Source organism: Mya arenaria, chromosome 11 (assembly GCF_026914265.1).
Source record: "Mya arenaria isolate MELC-2E11 chromosome 11, ASM2691426v1".
Lineage (NCBI taxonomy): Eukaryota > Metazoa > Mollusca > Bivalvia > Myida > Myidae > Mya > Mya arenaria.
This window is the reverse complement of record NC_069132.1, coordinates 70,026,718-70,043,277: the sequence shown is the minus strand read 5'-3', so window position 1 is coordinate 70,043,277 and position 16,560 is coordinate 70,026,718.

Genomic DNA, 16,560 nt, shown 5'->3' with positions numbered 1-16,560 from the left:
TGTATACAATGGGGACGGAACACGGCCATATTGACACAGCCCACAATATGCTGGGCCACTGCTTTGAACTTCAGAACAGGCAGGACCTGGCTTGGATGTGCTACAACAGATCAATGGTAATCTATGACAGAGACAATGTCTCCATCTGGCATGCAGCCAGAATCCTTAATCAGTTTTTACAAAGCTGATATCCACATTGACACAGCCTTAACCATTCTTAGACTTGAGTTTCATAACATGCAATGCTTGGATGTGCTACAGCAGAATATTGAAGATACATAACGGAGACAATGTCTCAATTTGGCATGTTGCCAAAACACTCAAAAAGTTTTTACATTCAAACATAACTGCTACTTTTAAACGTGTTATTGCACTGCCTTAATGTGTTATTTCATCACTTACCGGTAATACATGTTTACAGATGTAAAACTTTATTTTGTTTGTGTGTTCTAATTATCAGAAACCAGATTAAATAGTGAAAGATGAAAAACAACAATTGCATATTGTTCACTTATTTCTAAGAAAAAAATGTTGCCACAAAAAGAAGTCTTTAAACAGACAATATAATATTGTGGGTAGATGACGTTAATGTTCTAAAGTGGTGAACACTCTCTTGTGCATAGACTAAATATTGACAATCAAAAATTATAAGACAGTACAAGATCTCATTGAAAATACACCAAGCGGTAGTAGAGTGTACTAGTACACTCTGTCATGTGACAAGATGTATCAAGTTTTAGAGCAATCTCTCTTAAATTGTAGAAGTCGCTTGCTCCAGAAACTTCAATAATAATCTGTGAATAAATCTAGGTTAAGGGCACATTTCTCTTACATGACTTTGCTGAAACTGATTGAACATTTATTGAGCACTCGAACCCAAGGTGAGCAAGTGTACAAAACATAGAAAAAACTCTCCTAAACTGTGGAAGTAGTTTGCGCCACTTTGTCACATTATAGCCGTAAATGTGTAGATCAACTACAAGGGCAAGTTAAATTAAACCACATTGCCGCAATTTATGAGACCAATGTCAGACACTAATATACTTCATGGTGAGCCTGTGTACTAAGTTTCAGACCATCTCTTATAATCTGTGGAAATAAACCTAAAAAACCTATATTGTATTAAAGTGACTCAGTTATAGGGCCATGCCTCTAAAACGAATTGGTCATGCAACTAACACAAATGTTCAAGGCACTTGTTTCTTTGTAATTTGTTGCAACAAGTTTCAAAACAATCCATTCAATCTGTTCGCAGAAGTAGTTTGCTCAACAAATGTTTGCAACAACGTAAGGCCGACAAACTGAAATGCTAACTGCCAAACAGATAAACACGCCCACCCACACGTGCGGTAATGCGCACCCACACGTGCGAACGCCCCCCCAAACACACACAGACACGCACACACGCACACACACATACACACACTTTTGCCTTTCACTGACCTTCACATATGAGGCACTTATAATGCAATTGTTTTGTCTAGATGTTTTAAAATGTGAATGGCCAAATGTTATCACAGGTTTGATTTGAAAATGAAATACCACATGTACATTGATTTCTTTTGATACTGTATGATTGGTCAATAAGTACAAAATGTCTCTTGAATAGAATTTTTGTGAAGTATCTGAACTCATGATCAATCCTGTAGTAATATTAGTAAACCATTAAAAAGACAAAACTTTTCATAAGTTAATGACACAGCAATGATGACTAATTTACAACTAATTCATAATAAGCATCTAAAGCTATCTGATAACCAATTTTAAAGCACTCAGTATATAACCCCAAGTTTAGATAGCTACTTGTATAATAGCCAACTGCACGTAAAGTGACATAATTTTCCTGCTTAATGTAATCTAGCCTGTATTTGTCTTAATCTTGGTGTAAGATTATGCTTGATTTTCCATAGATCTACATTGTATTGCATTGCTTTCAAACAAAGGTTGTTGTGTTTTCAAAAATGACTGCCATACATTTAAACATAATATTTGATTCACACGGCGATATACTTAATTCTAATACTAATACATTCATTTGTTCTAAATCACATTAAAGAGTTCATGATTGGTAATTTGCATTGTTTGCTAAAACTGGTCATACTCCACCTTGTATAAAGCGTTTAAATGTACAACGAAAAGGTAATTCTTACATATTCTTACTTAAAACAGGTTGACTTATGATAATTGGAATGACACTAAGTCACCCGATGAAATGTACTGCAAACATATATATATAGTTTTCAATGTTAGTTGCACATGGTCCATGTTAGTAATTGCAGCATACTAAGTGAAGCAATGATCAAGTACATTGATTTTTTAGTCGCCTGACTAGGCGACATATAGGGGTTAAGGGGTTACTTTTGTCCGCGGCAGTGGTGGTCGAGTCCCGTTTTCACTCGTCCGGGGCATATCTCGTAAATTATGAGTGGTATCATCTTCAAATTACATATGTAGATAGATCTCATGGAGGGCAAGTGCATTGCTTAAGAACTGTTACTCTTGCTTTCATATTTTCAGAGTTATTGCCCTTGGTTAATTTTCATGTTTTAAGTTTTGTCCAGGCCATATCTTGTAGAATATAAGAGTTATCAACTTGAAACTTCATATCGCGGGCTTAGCGCAAAACGGTTGTAACTGACTTTTTTTCCAAAAGTGATATTTTCATATTTTTTAACCTTTTTTACAAGCCTCCATAATATCCCAAAAAAATAGCTCTGTAATAAGGATAAATATATATAAAGCCATATTTGTCAAAAGTTTGTATCTGAAAATGGCAATTTATTTTAGCGCAAAACGGTTGTAACTGCACTTACAACTGTTTTGCACAGAAAACTTTGAATCAATAAACCATTTGGATGGGATGTAACTCCAATATCATGATGACATCATTGATTACATCATGATTATTTAACATTGTTTTTGAGGAGAGACAGTCATATTGATGAAAAATGATTTGTTTTTAAAATAAACTCCCAATAAAATGAAAAAAATGCATGTTTAAACATCACAACTACGAATAATATCTCATGTTTTATTCCTTTAGTCCTATTTATTCATTTATATTAATAATGTGTATGATATACTGTCCGATAAGATTAAAAAGTCATATATTTAGGAAAAAGAATTGAAGAATTTGATAGTATCTTTAGGCTCTTGCTTAAGAAAAAAATATGATTAGGAAGGTAAATTTAAGTTTAAAATTAAATATCCCTTTTTAGAATTTTATTTAGTTTTCTGTGTAAAGTTCGGACATGATTTTAAAACAGGAAAAGAATGTGTGTGTTTTACAAGAATATTGTTTCTCTTAGTAGTTTTTATTTGTAAATATTAATTATTTATTTATATTTTGTGGGCTGTTTATGGTAAAATAAGTTTGCATGTTAAAATTTTATATTTTGGCAATATTGACATGTTTTGTACACAGAATCATAACTTTTATAAACTAATGAAAACCAAAGGCAATTGATCTAATTATTAAGGTACATCATTATTGGTGAAAACACAAATTAATTCCCCTACCAATTCTAGAATAATGTTATATACTTTAACTGAATATTTCGTATCCTATAACACGCTTATTTCCAGCGTAAAACTTTATCCTTGGAAGCTATTTTGCAACCGATTTTTTGCATTTCTTGACACTCTCCGAGTCAAAATTAAATTCCTTCTTTCTTTTTGTTCATGTGATATTCATGAGCTCTCGCTTGATTGAATGATCTTCAATAGCAAAAAAGTAGATCTATTGAAGTCATTTCGACATTCGTGAGTTCTGAAGATTGAATCAAATCTTATGGGTGAAATTCTGATGTTCATGAGCTATATAGTTTCATGCCATTCTGATGTTCATGAGCTATATAGTTTCAAGCCATTCTGATGTTCATGAGCTATATAGTTTCATGCCATTCTGATGTTCATGAGCTATATAGTTTCAAGCCATTCTGATGTTCATGAGCTATATAGTTTCAAGCCATTCTGATGTTCATGAGCTATATAGTTTCAAGCCATTCTGATGTTCATGAGCTATATAGTTTCAAGCCATTCTGATGTTCATGAGCTATATAGTTTCAAGCCATTCTGATGTTCATGAGCTATATAGTTTCAAGCCATTGTGGTGTTTATGACTAGCGAAGATCTAGTGAAGTCATTTTGATATTCAAGAACTCTGGTGTTTCAAGTCATGCTGATGATTTTGACTAGGAAGAAGTAGATCTATTGATCATTTGAATATTCATGAACTTCGTAGTCAAGTTCATGCTTGTGTTTATAAATTTCGAGAAGTACCTATGTAAAGTAATTCTGATATTCATGAGCTATACAGTTTGAAGTCATGCTGGTGTGTTTATGACTGGCGAAGAAGTAACTCAATTTAAGTCATTTTGGTATTCATAAGCTATGTCAGTTAAGCCATGCTGGTGTTTCTAACTGACTGGGTAGGCAGTATGAATAGTTGTAAAATAGTAGGTATTTGGTGTAACTATTATGATCATTCTTTTTGCATTATATTTTGTTGCAAAATATTAAATAATAATGTTTTAAGTACAATAAAAAATAAACATTTAAACTTAAAATTGGCCTATCATATTTAGTATAGAAATGATTGTCTATTAATATAGAATTGACTCAGATAACTTACAATATCATAACTTGATATTATAAACATTATATATTATATTTTGTATTTTTGTCATCATATTTGCAACTTGCATAACTTCAGTAATTTCTTAAGCAAACACTTAATTCTTATTTTTGACTGTTGTCACTACATTTTAGCACCTTTTTTGTTCTATAGTTTTGCTAATCATAAGAATAAGGCTTTAACACCTATGCAAGTTGTGATAAGCATATATTAGATCAAAGAAACAAAGATTATCTAAAGGAAACTCTTAATCCTTAGCCGAGTAAAACTCTTAAGATGACAGTGCCAGTTGTTGGCAACTTAAACTCAAATTTAGTATTTAAACCCATGACTTTCCAGTCCAGGTTGTCATTTAACCTTGGACAATAAACATCGGAAGTCTGATTTGGGTACTTGTCATCTTATAATATCACAGGGACGACCCCCTCTAGCAATCTTCGCTGTGCCGTCGTCGGGTTGTAGTCCGACACCGAAATAGCGTCATAAAATAATCATTGTCATGGTTGTCATGATGGTTACTACTGGTCACTACTACAAGTAACTACTGGATAAAAAATAGATAGAAATCAGATCTGATGGAAATCATTCTAATTTTCATAAACTAAGTTAATGGAAATCATGCTGGGGTTAATGATTTTTTTCGAATGGATCGAAGTTATTCTGAAATTCATGAGCCAATTAGATGGAAAACATGCTGGGGTTAATGATTTGTTTAAGAGTAGATGGAAAGTATTCTGATATTCATAAGCCAAGTAGATGGAAATCATGTTTGGGTTAATTATTTGAGAAGATTGAAGACATTCTGATATTCATGAGCAAAGTAGATGGAAATTATGCTGGGGTTAAAGATTTGTTTCGAGAAGATAGAAGACATTTTGATATTCATGAGCCAGTTAGAATGAAATTGTGCTGGGGTTAATTTGTTTAGAGTACCAGATGGAAGTAATTATGATATTCATGAGCTAACATGGAAATTGTGCTGGGGTTGATGACTGGTTTAAGAGTAGATGACAAGTATTCTGATATTCATAAGCCAATTAGATGGAAATCATGCTGGGGTTAATAATTTCTTTCGAGAAGATGGAAGTAATTCTGATATTCATTAGCCATTTAGATGGAAATCATGCTGGGGTTAATAGATTTGTTGAAAGTAGATTGAAGTCATTCTGATTATCATGAGCCAAATAGATAGAAATCATGCTGGTGTTAATGATGTTTAGTGTAGATGGAAAGTATTCTGATATTCATTAGCCAAATAGATGGAAATCATGCTGGTGTTAATGATGTTTAGTGTAGATGGAAAGTATTCTGATATTCATGAGCCAAATAGATAGAAATCATGCTGGTGTTAATGATGTTTAGTGTGGATGGAAAGTATTCTGATATTCATGAGCCAAATATATAGAAATCATGCTAGTGTTAATGATGTTTAGTGTGGATGGAAAGTATTCTGATATTCATTAGCCAAATAGATAGAAATCATGCTAGTGTTAATGATGTTTAGTGTGGATGGAAAGTATTCTGATATTCATGAGCCAAATAGATAGAAATCATGCTAGTGTTAATGATGTTTAGTGTGGATGGAAAGTATTCTGATATTCATGAGCCAAATAGATAGAAATCATGCTAGTGTTAATGATGTTTAGTGTGGATGGAAAGTATTCTGATTATCATGAGCCAAATAGATAGAAATTATGCTAGTGTTAATGATGTTTAGTGTGGATGGAAAGTATTCTGATATTCATGAGCCGAATAGATAGAAATCATGCTAGTGTTAATGATGTTTAGTGTGGATGGAAAGTATTCTGATTATCATGAGCCAAATAGATAGAAATCATGCTAGTGTTAATGATGTTTAGTGTGGATGGAAAGTATTCTGATATTCATTAGCCAAATAGATAGAAATCATGCTAGTGTTAATGATGTTTAGTGTGGATGGAAAGTATTCTGATATTCATGAGCCAAGAAGATGGAAATCATGCTAGGGTTAAGGATTTGTTAAGAGTAGATGGAAAGTTCTGATATTCTTGGGGCAAGTAGATGGAATTTGTGCTGAGTAAAGCAGTACTGGAAGATGGAAGTCTGATATTTATGAGCTTTGGAAATATCTTAGCCCTTAAATGATTTCATCGGGATATGATGTTTTGGTACCGGATTTGGTCATTGTCAATTTTAAAATAGCTTTCATTTATTACCTATGATTTTACTAAATGATTATTTTAAATTTCAAGTTCTTGTATATTTTGTACAGATTGATGGTCATTATAAGAGCTGATATGTCATGAGAATGCTATGATGACTTATAAAAATGTTTCTGGATATCATTTTAACTTAAAAACTAGAAATAAGAAATATACATGCATATCTTAATTAGTGAATGAAATTGCTATTTTTATCACAATTGTACTTACAAAATGCTGATATTCATCATTAACAGTTTGAATTAAGCTGATTATTAACTTAAAATATGATGTTGAAGATAACTGCAGTATATATTGTTGTTGTTTAAATAAATTTATTATTTAATTGTCTTTCATATATATAATAATTTAATTGTTTTTTATGTATTATAAATGTGATATTAAACTAAAATTTTACCCAAACCCCTGTTTGTGCTAAGTATATTAACAAAAATATTCATAGAATATAAGATGTTCTATACACAACTAAATTTTCAAAAAAAGTGGAAAATATCATAGCTATTATCCTCAGTTGATGTATTTAAGTATAATTTACATTGCAAGTAATGGTGCTTTAAAGTCAAATATCTTAAAGCTGTCAAAGAAATTTTAATAAAAAAGATTCAGTTACAACCCTTTTGCGCAAAATGTATTTAGAAATATCTTCAATTTTTCAGGCAAAACAGTTGTAACTGACTGTTACAACCCTTTTGCGCAAAAATAAATTTAGAAAATTCCTCATTTTTTTGTGCAAAATGGTTGTAACTGACTGTTTTACAAATATCTCTTTTAGAAATTGAATGCAAAATGTTATTGTGATTTATTCATGAAAAGTACACAAATATAAAGCTTTAATAAAAAAAAACAAAGTGAAAATGATAGGAACTAGGAAAATAAATCAGTTTTTATGCTCTCCTGAACAATTTTAAAAATGTCAGTTACAACCGTTTTGCGCTAAGCCCGCGATATGTAGATAGATTTCATGGAGTGCATATTAACAGTAACTCTTGCTTTCTTAGTTTTAGAGTTATTTCCCTTTGTTAGTTTTCATGCTAAAGGCTCACTTAATAAATATTTCTTGAACTTGTTACATAAATATGTGTATTTTATGACAACTTAAAACAGATTATATGTATACATTAAGGTATACTGTTCGTTACTGTTCGTTTTTTTTCCAGTTTGAAGTGGCAGCTTATGCCTGTGTTCCGAATTTCTTCTATCTGGCGGTCACCCTGCTGTTTGGACTCATCGTTGGCATCTTGGCAAAGTTCAGCTTTGGACGAGCTCTCATTCTGAAAGTAAGTAGTCTTAAGCTGTAAGTACACTGTGCAGCATGGCGTAAAGCTGCAACTTTGTGTTGGATTAGCTCAAATTAAGCATGAACGATTAGAGGAGTTCTATTTGACACATTTTTTGAAATACAGCACTGTCAACATTCCCTGTCTAAGGTAGATATTAAGCAATTCATTTCTTACCTTGTGTGTGTTTTAAAGGAAAGGGTTAAGATGTTGTCTTAGAATACAACCTAAATTTACAGCGAATGAAATTGCAGATAGGCAATCATTAAGTTTCAGGCTCAACCTTTAACTATCACAGGTGTTTAAAATCCGATTTTGTGTGGACAATGTGTCGGCAAATGAGGTTGTATTCTAAGTTCTTTAGATGACCTGAATTTGCAACGTTCACTCTGACCAATTTTTTCATAAAGATTTATATGCATGTCATCAAACTATTATGTAATATTGGTTTTATCATCGTTGGAATTGTTGTCGAAGATCTTAAATTAGTTTTTAAAATTTGTATACCCATGTTGCCAGAGACATATGCACTTGTATAGCAAAGCCCATAATGATCTCCAGCTTTTATAACTATTGAGTCAGATCCCTGTTTTTACTGAAAGAAAAATACTTGGTTAGTCAGCTGTATTTATATCCTATCCTATGTATGTATAGATAGTACTCATGTAAAAATATGTTATGATTAAGGCTGGTCATTAATTAATTCATTTTCTTTCCACAGTATCCACACATATTTACCTTTGGTGTGTTCAAACAAGGAGGACCTTCAAAGAAACAGGTAAGATGTGATATTGGTAGCCAATGAGGGATAAGATCATTTCAGTGATATAGTTATAGAAACATAGGGTCATAGTGAATATGACTATATATCCAATAAATTAAATGTTTCCTTATCTTGTGCATTACGAAGGTAGAAAATTAATAGTTGAGTTCAAATTCATTATAAAATACATCCATTTACAAGGCCTCACGTGTATAATATGCAAGTTATAGAGTGAAGGTTTGGGCCTAGATTCCGTCTAATGAAATCAGAGCCTGCCTAACTATAACGTTTATTATGCCACAATTAATAAAGAGTTCAAATGAACTATCTTATAAAAATGGCGACATGAACCTGTTTTTAAGCTTCTCCTGTGGTCATATTTTTTACATTTTTCATGTTGGTCGGATAACAGGACATTATTCAATGATGATTATGATGATGATGATGATGATGATGATGATGATGATGATGATGATGATGATGATGATTTGTTTCATGTCTGTTGGTGAGAAATGTACATGTAGTAAATCTATCAGGTAAGTTAGTTAGCATGGGTAACCAGAGATGTTTCCCTTCTTTGGACAGACTGTCTGTGGCATTTATCTTCAATTTTATTTGGTGAAAAAAATATTACACCATGATTTATCAACATTTAACACCGATCCTTGAACAGTTTCCAAAGATTGATTAATGTTGTATTGTTGTGAGGGTCAATTTTGAATGTAGAACATGACCTCACATTAATCGTAGCTTTCTGGTCTGTCATGCTTATCAATATATAATGCTCATAGAGTTTGCCTTATATCAGAAGGACCACGGCTGTAACTTCATTAGAATGTGCAGCAATGTCCCTTATATTGGCTGATCTGGTTGTCGAAATTTATAACATTTTTTTTTTACTATTAAAATAAGATTGTTGGACAAGAGTTGTTATCTCTCTGGTGTTCTCTTGTAATAAAAAACTGATTGGTGATTCCCCAACAGATGGAGACAGGAACATTTAGCATCACAGTGGTCGGCAAGGGTTGGAAGGAAAAGCTTCCTGATGCCGACACAGAGCATGACACAGCCCCTGACACCCAGATGATTGTGCGGGTGTCGGGCCCGGAAGCGGGATATGTTGCCACGCCCATTGTAATGGTTCAGTGTGCCTGTACTCTGCTGAAGGAAATCTCCCAAGACAAATTTAGGTATGATTAAAGCTGTGTTCTAACTACCAAATGAGCAGTACCACAATTTATGCAACTGTTTAGATATATTAGAAATGATAAAAAGTATCGAAATCAATGGTTCTTATAAAGGATACAGAGATTCATTTGAAAGAAAGGTGCATATGACACGATTTGTCTACCTTATGAGACTATCGTTGATCGCTGTAAATATTTTAGGACCCACCAGTCACTTAACATTTGTGCATTTTAGCTATTAAATACACCGTTACAATCTTGTTTTTAATTAAGGGGGAAGTTCAAATATTGTTGTATTTTTTAATATTTTATTTTCTAAGACAAAGCAAAAAGTAAAAAGTAATAAAATCTTGTAATTTCTATACATACTATTTTTATATACAGGCTAATAGATGCCATTAAGACCTTACAAGAGATTAGTTTGTTATGTATTTTAAATATCTTTCAGGGGTGGTGTGTACACAACAGCCATGCTTTTCCGAGAAACAAGTCTGATTGAACGACTCATCAAAAACAACATCAAGTTTGAAGTTGTGAAGGAACAATTCTCACTGTGAACAATAGATGGGCCCAAATTATTGTCCCTTTGTGAACAATAACTGGGCCAAAATTATCGTCCCTCTGTGAACAATAGCTGGGCCCAAATTCTGGTCCCTCTGTGAACAATAGCTGGGACCTCAATATCAACACTAGTTTTATCTTGCCCATCTAATGTCATTCGCCATGACATAAGTGAGAATTTTGTATGTAAACTTCTTTTTATACAAGCTATGACATGCCTTTGTGTAAAAAACAATGAAGAGTATGTATATAATACTTAAGTAAAATAACTGAGCCTCTTTGGATTGATAAGTCATAATTTGTAAAGCTTTCTCAACCTGTACTTTGAGGTACACTATAAGGTACCTGTATACTATTATATGTATATACTATATATAATTATACTAATATATGTGATATTAACTATCTGTATATTCTAGTATTTTTTGCAATCAAAAGTCAAACCGTAATTCAAAAGCTTTCTGATTATTTACCTTGAGTTATGATATAAGCTACCTGTACATTCAAATAATATGGGCAATCAAAAGTCGTTATTCAAAAGTTTTCTTAATCTACATTGTTTAAGTAACACTATTTACTACATGTATATTTTTGATAAAGCCAAAGATAATTGCTAGTATATACATGTAATAAGTCACATGATAATTATGATGTAAGTGGAAAACACAGAGTCCCAGTTTTCTGTGGCTAAAAATAGAATGGAGGCACCCATGTGTGACAAGTATTTAATTTAATATAAATGTACATTTAAGTAAGTGTTTCAATAATGTGTATCTTATTAGTTTAATTGAAGATTGGATGCACACTTGTGTATAAACATGTTAATATTATTCGTTTGTTATTGTGAATAACTGAAACATATTAAATAACATGCCCAAACCCTGAAAATAGCAATTCAGAATAGCAGAAGACCTGATTGATATCAACCATTTGGCTTATAAGAATTATTTTTCGGTAGTATAACTTCGATATATACACACAAAATGCATAGTGTCAAATTTTACATTGTTTTCTTTGTATAAGGTAGGAACATTATTGTTGTAATTCTTTGCATTGAACATTGCTTCCTTATTTGTACATGTATTCGTTTGTTTATTACTGTATATGACTTTCTAAATAACGATTGTTCTTACTTTTACATTTATTAGCTTATTTGTGACTTGCAACTGTTGATGTATCGCTACAAAGAATATAAAAGAAAACAGTTCTTATTGTTTCAGTTTATGAACAAATGTAATTTAATAGCATGGGTTGGAATCAGAGTTGACCATGACTTGAAAACATGTTTTAGCTAGTTGATCATTTTGAAGGTATTAACATTTAACTTATATCGCACATGAAATTGGCAATATGCACACACTCGCCAGATACAACATATTCGATTATACTGGCTTTGAAGTCAAACAAATGCTTTCAACGTATAAACCCTACCAGCCACTCACAAAAAAAATAACTCTTACCGAAATACATATTGAGATATGACCCTTGATCAGCTGTTAAATAGAGAAATGCACTTGTTTCTACTATATAAACTACTACATTATTATGGCTTTATAATACATTATTTACGCTCGCGAATCATGCCATGAAGATCTTGTAGCAACTCACATGGCATAATACTTTGACTGAAATACAATGTTGAGTTATGACCCTTGATCTGCTGTTAAATAGAAGAATGGTTTTGCACCCGCTTGGAGTGCACTTGTCAATAGTATATAAATTACTACATTGCTATTATTTATCATACATTATTCTAGCTGCTCAAAAATCATGCAATGAAGATCATGTAGCAAATTACAAGACACAAAACTCTGACTGAAAAACATGTTGAGTTATTCCCTTGATCTGTGTTAAACGGGATAAAGCGTTTTGCACCCACTTGAACTGCACTTGTTTATCATATATTAATAACTACATTGCGATTGTTTATTCTTGCTCGCAAATCATGCAATGAAAATCGTGAGGCAACTTACATGACATCTTACTCTGACTGAAATAGAAGTCCAGTTATTTCCATTGATTAACCCTGCCAGCCACTCACAAAACACACAACTCTGACTGAAATACAATGTTTAGTTATGACCCTTGATCAGCTGTTAAATAGAAAAATGGTTTTGCACCCGCTTGGCGTGTTTTGTATGTAGTAAATACATTACTACATTGCTATGTCTTTATCATACATTATTCCTGTTCACCAATCACGCAAGGAAGACCATGAAGAAACTTACAAGACACCTAACTCTGACTGGAAAACATGTTAAGTTGTTTCCCCTGATCAACTTAACGAACAGAAAAACATCGACAACTGCTTGCAATACTCTGGTCTATACCCTTTAATATTACATTGTCATACTGCTTACCCAAACATTGTTGCATGAAGTTATACATTCTACTCGTTGCATGGGAGACGAAAGCTTTAAAACGGAAATGTGATCAAATATCTTCAAAATGACAGAGTTTTCGAAACCTCTTGGGCGTAACGCTACGGGATTTCTGACATGTTTTTCCCAGCGTTTTTAACACGTGCGCTTACTATTTGAATTTAAAATCAACACCTTTTTAAACTTTAAATACCAAAATGTAAACTTGAACCATTTTAGAGGGGTAGAACGTTGACTGAATGATACTGCACATTCTTGTGAAACATTATATACATGCACTGAGGTACACATATTATTCACTGTTGGCCTGGGACGGCACATAATATTTACGAAAATTTGTACTAAGAGGGCTTTTTTAATTAACATTTGAAACATGATCTATTTTTTTTCCTGGTTTCTAGCTAGGCCAAGGTTGGCGCTTAAGGCCGTGGTCTCATCCGACCCGCGTAGGCGCAGCGAGGGGTCCATGCAGATATAGGGGTTGAACATGGCCATCCGCAGGTTGGCCGCGCGCACTACGCTAGTGATTTTTAGCTACCTGACCCCCCTCTTTTTATTAGCATTAATTTTCTGACATTTAGAAAAAAATGGACATGCAATGTTAAGTCTTGGTCAGCGATGTTTTGTCAGGACTATCGCGTGGCTGGTGTGTGAGTGGTACGTGGGGTACGTAGTTTTTTTCCGTTATTTGCTGGGTATAAGCTGGAGAATAGAACCGAGTGCAACCCACGTAGCAACCACGTACTTCCAACGCACTGACCACTTGATCACCACTGCCCCCTTTGTCTTGCCTGCGTAGCACCTGCGCGCCAGGTACTACTCAAGTAAACTAAAAAAAATGCATTTTCTTCGTAGACCGTACGCAGGTGATGTGACTGCTCGCAGGTACAATTTACACACGTGTGCGCTACGCCAACGTGGGTCGGATGAGACCAAAGCTTACCTGACAGTCAAAGAAAACGAACCTATAACTTAATTTGGAAAATATATTTCTAATCTTAACGCGTTTCATTTCCATTTATTTTTTTAAATGTCTGGAACTAGTTTTAATGGTTAAGCGATTCATTTCAATATGATTGCTACGATTTTGCAAATGTCTGTCACTATTCATAATAGTAAATCGTTTAATTTCCATATATTTTCAAATGTATGGAACTATTTTAATTGTAGAGCGATTAAGTTTCCAACTATTTTAATGGTAGAGCAATTAAGTTTCATATATTTTCAAATGTATGGAACTATTTAATGATAGAGCGATTAAGTTTCATGTATTTTCAAATGTATGGAACTATTTTAATGGTAGAGCAATTAAGTTTCATATATTTTCAAATGTATGGAACTATTTTAATGGTAGAACGATTAAGTTTCATATATTTTCAAATGTATGGAACTATTTTAATGGTAGAGCGATTAAGTTTCATATATTTTCAAATGTATGGAACTATTTTAATGGTAGAGCGATTAAGTTTCATATATTTTCAAATGTATGGAACTATTTTAATGGTAGAGCGATTAAGTTTCATATATTTTCAAATGTATGGAACTATTTTAATGGTAGAACGATTAAGTTTCATATATTTTTAAATGTATGGAACTATTTTTAATGGTAAAGCGTTTCCAAATATTGACTTAATGTTTTTGAAACCTTTTTTGCAGAAAAATCAACACAGTCAAAATACAAAAGTCAAAACTGAGGAAGAATATTGTTATTGGAATTGGATTTATATAGTATTTTGATAGATAATCATTATACAAAATGTTTTGCAGTGGGACAGTCCTGTTCAGAAAAACCCACTAATACTGATTTAGTAGCTACTAGGAACTACTTAGAGCTACCAAGAACTACTTAGAGTTACTAGGAACTACAAAGAGCTACTAGGAACTACTTAGAGCTACTAGGAACTACAAAGAGCTATTAGGAACTACTAAGAGGTACTAGAAACTACTTAGAGCTACTAGGAACTGCTAAGAGGTACTTTAAAAGCACTATGGAATATAACAATGAAAGGAAATAAATGTATATGACAATACTTGAAATTCAGAAAGGAAGTTTATTCTCAAGTTGTTCCATGTATCTTCATATTTATAGAAAAACTGCCCATGAGAATCTTCGATGATAGGTTGTCATATCAAGTTGTTCTTAGAAAAGTGGTCTCAATAAAGGTATATTCAGAACAAATTTATGTTGATGAACTTGTAAAAATTAAACTGAAAATAAAGCATCTCGTATTTTATTTATCTGAAACTTATATATTTGTTTATTTAAATTTGATATAATTTCATCGGGTTGTGTACTTTTGATTGCGTATAATAGCGCAGGAGTGACGACAACAACATGCGAAACGTCCAACAGCTCAATATCAGACACGAACAAATTATACTGTACACAATACCACCCAAAAATATTATGAATAGTTTAACATTAAGTTCATCTATTAATAAAAGAGTTTTAAATAACATCATGGAACGAAGCTGTTATGACAATATTCCAGAATTAATGCATATTCAAGTAAAATAACATGTATTAGAAAACATATTTATATACAAATGGAGAGTTTAAGTTATACTATAGACTACCTTTTGGGTGATTTAATTACTTAACTAGTTTAATTGGTGTAGATATTTGTGTTTTTAAATTAATTTGTAACCTTTGTACATTTATAAAAAGTACATATAAAACATATTTTGATCATCCATACTCCTTATAGATCTATGAAATATACAACAAATGGATTCATAATATTAATAATTAACACAGAGACGGTTTGCTTATTCATTTCCCCACTCAAACATAACACAATATAATAAAGGGACATCACTTGTATTACATGCAAGATTACTATTCAACTTGGTTACTTACCTTACTTTGGACTCATTAGCGTACCTTTTGGGCAATTTGGTATTTATCGGGCTCTTTTATGCAGTATGCTACGGTACAAGAGTCATCCTCATTTCCGTTGCGCATTTGAAAAAGTTTGAAAATATACATCGACTTTGGTTTATGCGCGAGTATATTATCTAGAAATGTGTAATATTCATGATTGCAACTTGGTTGTCTAGAACCATCATGTCCATCATCAGGGTAGTCAGTCATCTCAGTACTTGTGTACTGGGAGAAGCAGTCATTGAAACAGTATTTATTGTTCAGAGAGCATTTGAGCGCCACCTCGCTGGGCAAAAGGGGCACACTGGACATGGCTGTTGACCTACCGATAAGCTAAATATTATGCAACAGTGATACCATGGTGGTTTGGGGTCCACTTGGGTCAGGAGTAAAGCCATGTAATTACTGACCATTCAAAGGTACTAGATACCAGATGGTCCATAAAACGGCAAATATAGTATTTCCCCAAAACAGGCATAGGGTTTTAAATGCGAGCTAGTATGAAGCCGATAATACATTATTTGTTATTGAAATAATAAACGCAACAATCGTGTAGCTGTATTATCTTTGTTTCCCCGTTTATGAGTACAGTTTATATATACCGGTGGTATTTAAACTTACTGGGATTTACTTCTTAGACATCCCCAGTAAATTTCGAATTGGAAAATGC